Source organism: Diceros bicornis, chromosome 41 (genome assembly GCF_020826845.1).
Source record: "Diceros bicornis minor isolate mBicDic1 chromosome 41, mDicBic1.mat.cur, whole genome shotgun sequence".
In the NCBI taxonomy this organism is placed as follows: domain Eukaryota; kingdom Metazoa; phylum Chordata; class Mammalia; order Perissodactyla; family Rhinocerotidae; genus Diceros; species Diceros bicornis.
The window spans coordinates 1,244,711-1,256,080 of record NC_080780.1 but is presented as its reverse complement, the minus strand read 5'-3'; positions in this window follow the sequence as shown (position 1 = coordinate 1,256,080).

The following is an 11,370-nucleotide window of genomic DNA, read 5'->3' as shown; positions in this document are numbered from 1 at the left end:
AGATCAAGACTTCAGGAGAGAAGTCAAGATCGCAGCGTAGGCAGACTCTGAACTCACCTCCTCCCACAGACACAGCCAATTTACAACTACTCTTGGAAAAATTACCCCTGAGAGAGAACTGAAAATGGGATAAGATTGTTGCAACAAACAATGATCCTAATACAGGTGGAAGAGGCAAAAATTCCCTTCTGGAGAGAAAAAACGCCACCTTCACAAGCTGTAACATCTCACGGCCACCAGGGAGCAACCCAAAGGTATGCAGCCCTACCTGGAGGAGTGGGGGATCTGAGCTGGGGAGCAGTCCCACTATGTGTTTTTTGGACCCAGCACAACCAAGCCGAGTGGCATAATATCTGAGTTTGCTTGCTACTAACAACATTGGGGAATACCCCCAGAAAAGCTGGTTTACAAAGAAATTAAAGCTGGCTCTTAAAGGGCCCATGCACAAATTCACCCGTCTTGGAAAACAACCTAAAATCACCAGAAAGAAAGGTGCACAGTCCTTTGGTGAAAAGAGACTCACCTGATAGGCTCTGAGTGCATCTCAGTCAGAGGTGACACATCTCCAGGGACTGGGACATTGGCAGCAGCCACTGTAGTGTCTTGGTGTGGGCGTGCTGACAAAGATGCTGGTAGATGCCATTGGAGTTCTCCCTGGGCCCTGCTAGCCCAGGGTCTGCCCACCCACTAGAGCACCGATTTAATCCAGCTCAGCTAGGGCAGGCAGCCTACCCAACCACAAGCCCTCGGGCAACTTGTGGGCCTGCAGAGATTGGTGACTGGATTCTCTGCAGCCTGGCAAGTGGGCCCACCTCTGTGGGGCAAGGCATGCACAAGGAGCAGGTGGAGAGTGTGGGGCGTTGGTGGAGTGTGTGGGGCTACTGCCTTGGAGAGACTGGGTCCACTTCAGGGGGTTGGGGCGCGCATGTGGGGCAGGACTGTGTTAACTGTGTGTGTAGACTTGTGGGTGGTGGGGCTTGACAGCTGCAGAAGACTTGTGCTTCTCAAAGACCCACATTGGGGATTGGCCCCACCTTCCAAAGCCTGAAACAATTGGGTGCTCCCGTGCCTGAGGCCAGCTCCACCCAGCTGCAATCCTCAGAGAACTGACAAGAGCCTTATAGGCCAGAGGCTCATAGCAATTATAAGCCCCTGAGCCTAACAACCAGCCATGCTGGGGGCCTACTCACTTAATAGAAAAACTGCAACAGGAATGTGCTATTACACCTTGCAGCCAACTGTGCTGGGGTTCCCTACACCTGATAGAGACTGAAGGGCCCACAACAACTACACGTAGCTGAGCATTACAACCAGCTGGAAAGGGGGACAGTTCAGCCTCCCTGGGCACCTACGGCAAGAACAACAACACCACAACAGAAGGACACATGTAACCCACGCAGGGGCCACTCCTGGAACATTTGGAACTGGCGACGAGAGGCAAGCACACTGCTGGGCCTCATAAGGCATCACTTATATAAGGTCACCTCTCCAAGATCAGGAGACCTAGCTGACCTACCTAATACTTAGACACAAGCACAGGGAAAGAAGCAAAATGAGGAGGCAAAAGAATACATTCCAAGTAAGGGAATAGGACAAAACCCCAGAAAACGAACCAAATGAAACTGAAATGAGCAACCTACCCAACAGAGAGTTCAAACAAAGAGTGTTAAGGATACTCACTGATCTTGGGAGAAGAATGCTTGAACTCAGTGAGAACATCAACAAAGAAATGGAAGATATAAAAAGAACCAATCTAAAATGAAGAATACAATACTGGAAATGAAAAATTCACTAGAGGGACTCAAAAGCAGAGTAGAGGATACAGAAGAACAGATGAGCAAGCTGGATGAAAGACTAGAAGAAATCACCCAAGCTGAACAGATAAAAGAAAAAAGAATTTAAAAGAGTCAGGACAGAGTCTAAGGGACCTCTGGGACAACATCAAGCACACTAACATCTGGGTTATAGGTGTCCCAGAAGAAGAAGAGGAAGCCAAAGGGGCAGAGAATCTATTTGAAGAAATAATAGCTGAAAACTTCCCTAACCTAAGGAAGGAAACAGACATCTAGGTACAGGAAGAACAGAGAGCACCAAACAAGATAAACCCAAAGAGGCCCACACCAAGACACATCATAATTAAAATGTCCAGAATTAAAGAGAGAATCCTAAAAGCTGCAAGAGAAAGACAAGTTACATACAAAGGAAACCCCATAAGGCCATCAGCTGACTTCTCAGCAGAAACTTTACAGGCTAGAAGAGAGTGGCAGGATATATTTAAAGTGCTAAAAGGAAAAAACCTACAGCCAAGAATACTCTACCTGGCAAGGTTATCATTCAAAATGGAAGGAGAGATACAAAGATTCTCAGACAAGCAAAAATTAAAGGAGTTTGTCACCAAGAAACCCGTTCTATGAGGAATGCTAAAGGAACTTATCTAAGGGGGAAAGAGAAGACCATAAATAGGAAAAATTATCTATTTCCATGATAAGAGGGTAACAGATAGAAATGCACAAAAAAGAGGTTAGATATGATATCCAAACATAAAATGTGGGAGGAGGGGAGTTAAAGAGTAGAGCTGTCAGATAGAGGTCAAACTAAAGAGACCATCAACTTAATATAGATTGCTATATACGTAGGTTACTGTATATAAACCCCATAGTAATCACAAACCAGAAACCTATAATAAATACACAAAAAACTAAGAGAAAGGAACCCAAACATAATACTAAAGAAAGCCATCAAACCACAAGGGAAGAGAGCAAGCAAAGAAGAAAGGAACAGAGAACTACTAAAACACTGAGAAAAAAAAAAGTTTAAAAAATGGCAGTAAGTACCTACTTATCAATAGTTATTTTAAATGTCAATGTACTAAATGCTCCAATTAAAAGGCATAGGATGGCTGATTGGATAAAAAAACAAGACCCATATATATGCTGCATACAAGAGACACACATCAGACCTAAAGATACTCACAAACTGAAAGTGAAGGGATGGAAAAAGATACTCCATGCAAATGACAATGAAAAGAAAGCTGGGGTAGCAATACTCATATAAGAAAAAATACACTTTAGAACAAAAACTGTAACAAGAGACAAAGAAGGGCACTACATAATGATCAAGGGAACAATCCAACAAGAGAGTATAACACTTGTAAATATCTATGCACCCAAAATAGGAGCACCTAAATATATGAAGCAATTATTAACAGACATAAAAGGAGAAATAGACAGTAACACAATAATAGTAGGGGACTTTAACACTCCACTTACACCAATGGATACATCACCCAAACAGAAGATCAATAAGGAAACATTGGCCTTAAATGACACACTAGAACAGATGAACCTAGTAGATATATACAGAACGTTCCATCCAAAAACCGAAGAATACACAGTCTTTTCAAATGCACATGGAACATTCTCCAGGATTGATCACATATTAGGCCACAAAACAAGTCTCCATAAATTTAAGAAGATTGAAATAATACCAAGTGTCTTTTCTGACCACAACGGTATGAAACTAGAAATCAACTATAGGAAGAAAAACAGAAAAGCCACATATATGTGGAAATTAAACAGAATGCTACTGAACAACGATTGAGTCAATGAAGAAATCAAAGGAGAAATCAAAACATACTTGGAGACAAATGAAAATGAAAATACGACATGCCAGAATTTATGGGATACAGCAAAAGCAGTTCTAAGAGAGAAGTTTATAGCAATGTAGGCCTATCTCAACAAACAAGAAAAATCTCAAATGATCTAACAGCACACCTAAAGGAACTGGAAAAAGAAGAACAAAGCCCAAAATCAGTAGAAGGGAAATAATAAAAATCAGAGCAGAAATAAATGAAATACAATACAAAAAATTAATAAAACCAAGATCTGGTTCTTTGAAAAGATAAACAAAATTGACAAACTTTTAGCTAGACTCACCAAGAAAAAAAGAGAGAAGGCTCAAATAAGTAAAATCAGAAATGAAAGAGGAGAGATTACAACAGACACCTCAGAAATACAAAAGATTATAAGAGAATACTATGAAAAGCTATATGCCAACAAATTGGATAATCCAGAAGAAATGGACAAATTCTTAGAATTGTACAACCTTCCAAAACTGAATCAAGAAGAAATAGAGAATTTGAATAGACCAATCACCAGGAAGGAGATTGAAACAGTAATCAAAAACCTCCCCAAAAATAAAAGTCCAGGACCTGAGGCTTCCCTGGTGAATTCTACCAAACATTCAAAGAAGACTTAATACCTAACCTTCTCAAACTCTTCTAAAAAATAGAAGAGGTGGGCACGCTCCCTAACTCATTCTATGAAGCCAACATTACCCTGATACCAAAACCAGACAAGGACAACACACACAAAAAAAGAAAATTACAGGCCAATATCACTGATGAACATTGATGCAAAAATCCTCAACAAAATACTAGCAAATCACACACAACAATACATTAAAAAGATTATACACCATGATCAGGTGGGATTTATTCCAGGGATGCAGGGACAGTTCAACATTCGTAACTCAATCAACATAATACACCACATTAATAAAATGAAGAATAAAAATCACATGATCATCTCAACTGATGCAGAGAAAGCATTTGACAAGATACAGCATCCATTTATGAGAAAAACTCTGAATAAAATGGGTATAGAAGGAAGGTACCTCAACATAATAAAGGCCATATATGACAAACCCACAGCTAATATCATTCTCAATGGTGAAAAACTGAAAGCAATCCCTCTAAGAACAGGAACCAGACAAGGATGCCCAATCTCACTGCTCCTATTTAATATAGTATTGGAAGTCCTAGCCAGAGCAATCAGGCAAGAAAAAGAAATAAAAGGGATCCAAACTGGAAAGGAAGAAGTGAAACTGTCACTATTTGCAGATGACATGATTTTATACATAGAAAACCCCAAAGAATCCACCAAAAACTCTTTTAGAAATTATAAATGAATATGGTAAAGTTGCAGCATACAAAATCAACATACAAAAATCAGTTGCATTTCTATACACTAAGAACAATGCAGCAGAAAGTGAAATTAAGAATACAATCCCATTTACAATTGCAACAAAAAGAATAAAATACCTAGGAATAAACTTAACCAAAGAGGTGAAAGATCTGTACACTGAAAACTATAAAACATTGCTGAAAGAAATTGAAGAACACACAAAGAAATGGAAAGATATTCCATGCTCTTGGATTGGAAGAATTAACATAGTTAAGATGTCCATGCTTCCTAAAGCAATCTACAGATTCAATGCAATCCCTATCAAAGTTCCAACAACATTTTTCACAGAAATAGAACAAAGAATCCTAAAATTTATATGGAACAACGAAAGACCCTGAATAGCCAAAGGAATCCTGAGAAAAAAAGAACAAAGCTGGAGGTATCACACTCCCTGATTCCAAAATATACTACAAAGCTATAGCAACCAAAACAGCATGGTACTGGCACAAAAACAGACACACAGATCAATGGAACAGAATCGAGAGCCCAGAAATAAAGCCACATATCTATGGACAGCTAATTTTTGACAGGGGAGCCAAGAACAGACAATGGAGAAAGGAAAGTCTCTTCAATAAACGGTGTTGGGAAAACTGGACAGCCACATGCAAAAGAATGAAAGTGGACCATCTGCTATCGCCATTCACAAAAATTAACTCAAAATGGATCAAAGACCTGAAAGTGAGACCTGAAACTATAAAACTCATAGAAGAAAATATAGGCAACACACTATATGACATTGGTCATAAAGGAATCTTTTCGGATGCCATGCCTACTCAGACTAGGGAAACTAAAGAAAAAATAAGCAAGTGGGACTTTATCAGATTAAAGAGCTTCTACAAGACAAATGAAACCAGAATCAAAATGAACAGACAACCCACCAGCTGGGAGAAAATATTTGCAAAACATATATCTGACAAGGGGTTAATCTCCATAATATATAAAGAACTCACACAACTGAACAACAAAAAAACAAACAACCCGATCAAAAAATGGGCAGAGGAAATGAACAGACACTTCTCCAAAGAAGATATACAGATGGCCAATAGGCACATGAAAAGATGTTCAACATCACTAATCATCAGGGAAATGCAAATCAAAACCACACTAAGATATCACCTCACACCCATTAGAATGGCTATAATCACCAAGACAAAAAACAACAAATGTTGGAAAGGATGTGGAGAAACAGGAACTCTCAGACACAGCTGGTGGGAATGCAAACTGGTGCAGCCTCTATGGAAAACGGTATGGAGATTCCTCAAAAAATTAAAAATGGAAACACCCTATGATCCAGCTATCCTACTACTGGGAATCTACCCAACGAACCTGAAATCAACAATCCAAAGAGGCTTATGCACCCCTACATTCATTGCAGCATTATTCACTATAGAGAAGAAGTGGAAACAACCCAAGTGTCCCTCGACTGATGATTGGATCAAGAAGATGTGATATATATATACAATGGAATACTACTCAGCCATAAAAAAAGACAAAATCATCCCATTTGCAACAACATGGATGGACCTGGAGGGTATTATGTTAAGTGAAATAAGCCAGAAAGAGAAAGACAAACACTGTATGATCTCACTCATATGTATTGTGGTTACCAGGGGCAATGGGGGTGGGGGTCGGCACAAGGGGTGAAGGGAGACATGTATATGGTGATGGACAAACAAAAATGTACAACCAAAAATTTCACAATGTTATAAACTATTAAAACATCAATTTTAAAAAAAAGGAAAAAAAAACACCAATGTGGAAAGATACATGCACCCCTGTGTTCATTGCAGCTTTATTCACAATAGCCAAGACTTGGAAGCAACCTAAGTGCCCATCAAGGGAAGAATGGATAAAGAAGATGTGGTATATATACACAATGGAATACTACTCAGTCATAAGAAACGATGAAATCCAGCCATTTGTGACAACATGGATGGACATTGAGGGTATTATGAAAAGTGAAATAAGTCAGAGGGAGTAGGTCAAATACCATATGATCTCACTCATAAGTAGAAGATAAAAACAACAACAAACAAACACATAGAGACAGAGATTGGATTGGTAGTTACCAGAGGGGAGGAGGTGAGGGAGGAGGGCAAAAGGGATGATTAGGCACATGTGTGTGGTGATGGATTGTAATTAGTATTTGGGTGGTGAACACGATGTAACCTATGCAGAAACAGAAGTATAATGATGTACACCTGAAACTTACACAATGTTATAAACCAATGTTACTGTAATAAAAAAATAAATTAATTAAAAATTAAAAAAAAAAAAGATCACGTCTTCAGCAGATTTGGTGTCTGGTGAGAACCCATTTCCTGATTCATAGACGGCTGTCTTCATGCTGTGTCCCCACATAGCAGAATGGGCAAGGAAGGTCTCTGAGGTCTCTTTTATAAGGGCACTAATCCCATTCATGAGGACTTCACCCTCATGACCTAGTCACTCCCAAAGCCCCCATCTTCCAAATACTATCACATTGGGGATTATGTTTCAACATATGAATTTTGTGGAGACACAAATATTCCATCTATAGCAAACTCTTTGCCCACAAATTTGATAACCTAGACGAAATGGAACAATTCCTTGAAAGGTCCAATCTGCCAAAACTCACACAAGAAGAAACAGACAAACTGAATAGACCTATATCTATTAAAGAAATTGAGTCAATAATTAGTAAACTTTCCAAAAACAGCACCAGGTAGGCCCAGGTGGTTTCACTGGTGTATTCTACCAAACATTTAAGGAAAAAATTATACCAATTCTCCACAATCTCTTTCAGAAGATAGACACATAGGAAATACTTCCTAACTCATTCTATGAAGCCAGTATTACTCTAACACCAAAACCAGACAAAGACATTACAAAAAAGGAAAAGTACAGACCAATATCTCTCATGAACATAGATGCAAAAATCTTCAAAAAACATTAGCAAATTGAATCCAACAATGTATAAAAAGAATTACACACCATGACCAAGTGGAATTTATCCCAGGTATGCAAGGCTGGTTCAACATTCAAAAATCAACAATAATGTAATCTAGCACATCAACAGGCTAAAGAAGAAAAGTCACAAGACCATATTAAAAGATGCAGAAAAAGTATTCGACAAAATCCAGCACCCACTCATGATAACAACTCTCAGTAAACCAGGAAAAGAGGGGAACTTCCTCAACTTGATAAAGAATGCCTACAAAAAACCTACAGTTAACATTAAATTTTATGGTGAGAAGCTCAGAGATTTCCCTCTAAGATCAGGAACAAGGCAAGGATGTCTCCTCTCACCACTGCTTTTCAACATTGTACTGGAAGTCCTAGCTAATGCAATAGACAAGAAAAGGAAATAGAAGATATACAGATTGTAAAGGAAGAAATAAAACTGTCTTTGTTCACAGATAACATGATCATCTATGTAGAAAATCTCAAAGAGTCAGCAAAAAAATTCTAGACCTAATCAGCAACTATAGCAAGATTGTAGGATGCAAAAGTCTATTGCTTTTCTATATACCAGCAATGAGCAAGTGGAATTTGAAATTAAAAACAAAATATCATTTACATTATCACTCCCCAAACATTAAATACTTAGGTATAAATCTAACAAAATATGTTCAAGATCTATATGAGGAAAACTATGAAACTCAGATAAAAGAAGAACTAAATAAATGGAGAGATATTCCATGTTTATGGATAGGAAGATTCAATATTGTCAAGATGTCAGTTTTTCCCAACTTGATTTACAGATTCAGTGCACTCCCAATCAAAACCCAAGTAAGTTATTTTTGTGTATATAGACAAACTGATTCTAAAGTTTATATGGAGAGGCAAAAGATCTAGAACAGCCAACACAATATTGAAGGGGAATAACAAAATAGGAGGACTGACACTACCCGACTTCAAGACCTACTATAAAGCTACAGTAATCAAGACAGTGTGATTTTTGCAAAAGAATAGAAAGATAGATAAGTGGACTAGAATAACAGACTCACATAATCAATAGATCTTTGACAAAAGAGCAAAGGCAATACAAGGCAGAAAAGACAGTCTTTTCAACAAACAATGCTGGAACAAATGGACATCAACATGCAAAAAAATGAATCTAGACACAGACTTTACACCCTTCACAAAAATTAACTCAAAATGGATCACAGACCTAAGTGTAAAATGCAAAACTATAAAACTCCTAGATGATAACACAGGAGGAAATCCAGATGACCTGGAGTTTGGCAATGACTTTTTAGATACAACACCAAAGACGTGATCCATGAAAGAAAGAATTGATAAGCTGGACTTTATTAAAATTAAAAATTTCTGTCTGTGAAAGATACTATCCAGAGAATGCAAATACAAGCCACAGACTAGAAGAACATATTTTCAAAAGACATCTGATGAAGGACTGCTATCCAAAATATACAAAGAACTCTTAAAAATAAAAACAAAAAACCAAACCATACAATTAAAAAATAGGCCAAAGACTTTGACATCTCACCAAAGAAGATATACAGATGGCAAATAAGCATACGAGAAGATGTTCTACATCATATATGAGTAGGGAAATGCAAATTAAAACAATAATGAGATACCACGACACATCTATTAGCATGGCCAAAATCCAGAACAATGACAACACGAAATGCTCATGAGGATATGGAGCAACAGGAACTCTCATACATTGCTGGTAGGAATGTAAATGGAACAGCCACTTTGGAAGACAGTATGGCAATTTATTACAACCATAAATACTCTTACCATACATTCCAGCAATCATGCTCCTTGGTAGTTACCCAAAGGAGTTGAAAAACTTATGTCCACACAAAAACCTGCACACAGATATTCACAGAAACTTTATTCATAATTCCCAAAACTTGGAAGCAACCAAGATGTCCTTCAGTAGGTGAATGGATAAATAAAATGTGGTACATGCAGACAATGAAATATTATTCAGCACTAAAAAGAAATGCGCTATCAAGCCATGAAAAGACATGGAGGAATCTTAAATGCCAATCTGAAAATGCTACATACTGTATGATTCCAACTATACGATATTCTGGAAAAGACAAAACTATGGAGGCAGTAAAAATATTAGTAATGGCCAGGGGTTGGGGGAAGGGGAGGGATGAATAGGCAGAGCACAGAGGATTTTTAGAGGCAGTATGTGTATGACACTATAATGGTGGATACATGCCGTTATACATTTGTCCAAACCCATGGAATGTACAATACCAAGAGTGAACCCTAATGTGAACTACTGTTATGAGAGGTTCGGGGATTCGATCGGAGACGTAAAAGACACTTTCCACTCCAAACAAATGGACTGAAGGTATATTTTATTATATAGAGGATAGTAAAGGTGACAATCTGCAAACAGATCCAAATAGGTCAAATATTAAGAGGGAAAAAACATCAGCCCAACTGGAAAGGGAAAACACCCACATCGGCTGAAGAGAAATGACACAAATCAACCAGAAGGAGAAACACCAGGTTAACCGAAAAGAGAACACATCAAATCAATTACTTCATATCAAATCAATTACTTCATATCAAATCAATTACTTACAACATCCACGCCCCACTGCCGGGAGAGCCCTGTCAATCAACGCGGCTGGGCAAGGATCACACGTCCTGGGCAAGGTGTCCCTTCCACAGGTGGAACTCTCACCGGGGCTCAGTTTCCAGCAGTTTTTATACCATCAGTAATTTTCAGAGTAAGCAATTACAGAGTTTGCAGAGCAAGCATTTAGTGTTCCCATGTACAAAATGGTTATCAGTGGCGTACGTGCACTGAGCCCCCTGGCTAACATCCCGGCCCAGTAGTTGTGTACGTGCATTGTTCTCTTTGGTTATCGTCCCAGCCCGGCACAGATGGCCAGTCCATCCCGTGCTACGACGCTCCAAGAGCCTTGAAATGTTACAACTTGCAACTCCCTCCGTGAGAGAAAGGCCAGTTCCCGGGAAAAGGCCAGTTCCCACCACACAGAAAGCAGCTTTTATATTTCTTTTTGTGCTGGTGGCTGTAGGTCAATGGAGCGGCCAAACATGGCTGTACTCATGTCAAGACAACTACGGACTTTGGGTGACAATGATGTGTCAATGTAGGTCCATCAATTGAACAAATGTATCACTCTGGTGGGGCATACTGATAAGGGGGGAGGCTATGCATGTGTGGGGGCAGGGGGCATATGGGAGATCTCTGTATCTTCCACTCAATTTTGCTGTGAAGCTAAAACTGCTCTAAAAATAAAGTCTATTTTTAAGAAGTACAATAACTGAAATGAAAAATCCTCTAGAGGAATTCAAAAGTACACTTGAACAGAAAGAATCAGCAAACTTGAAGACAGGACAATTG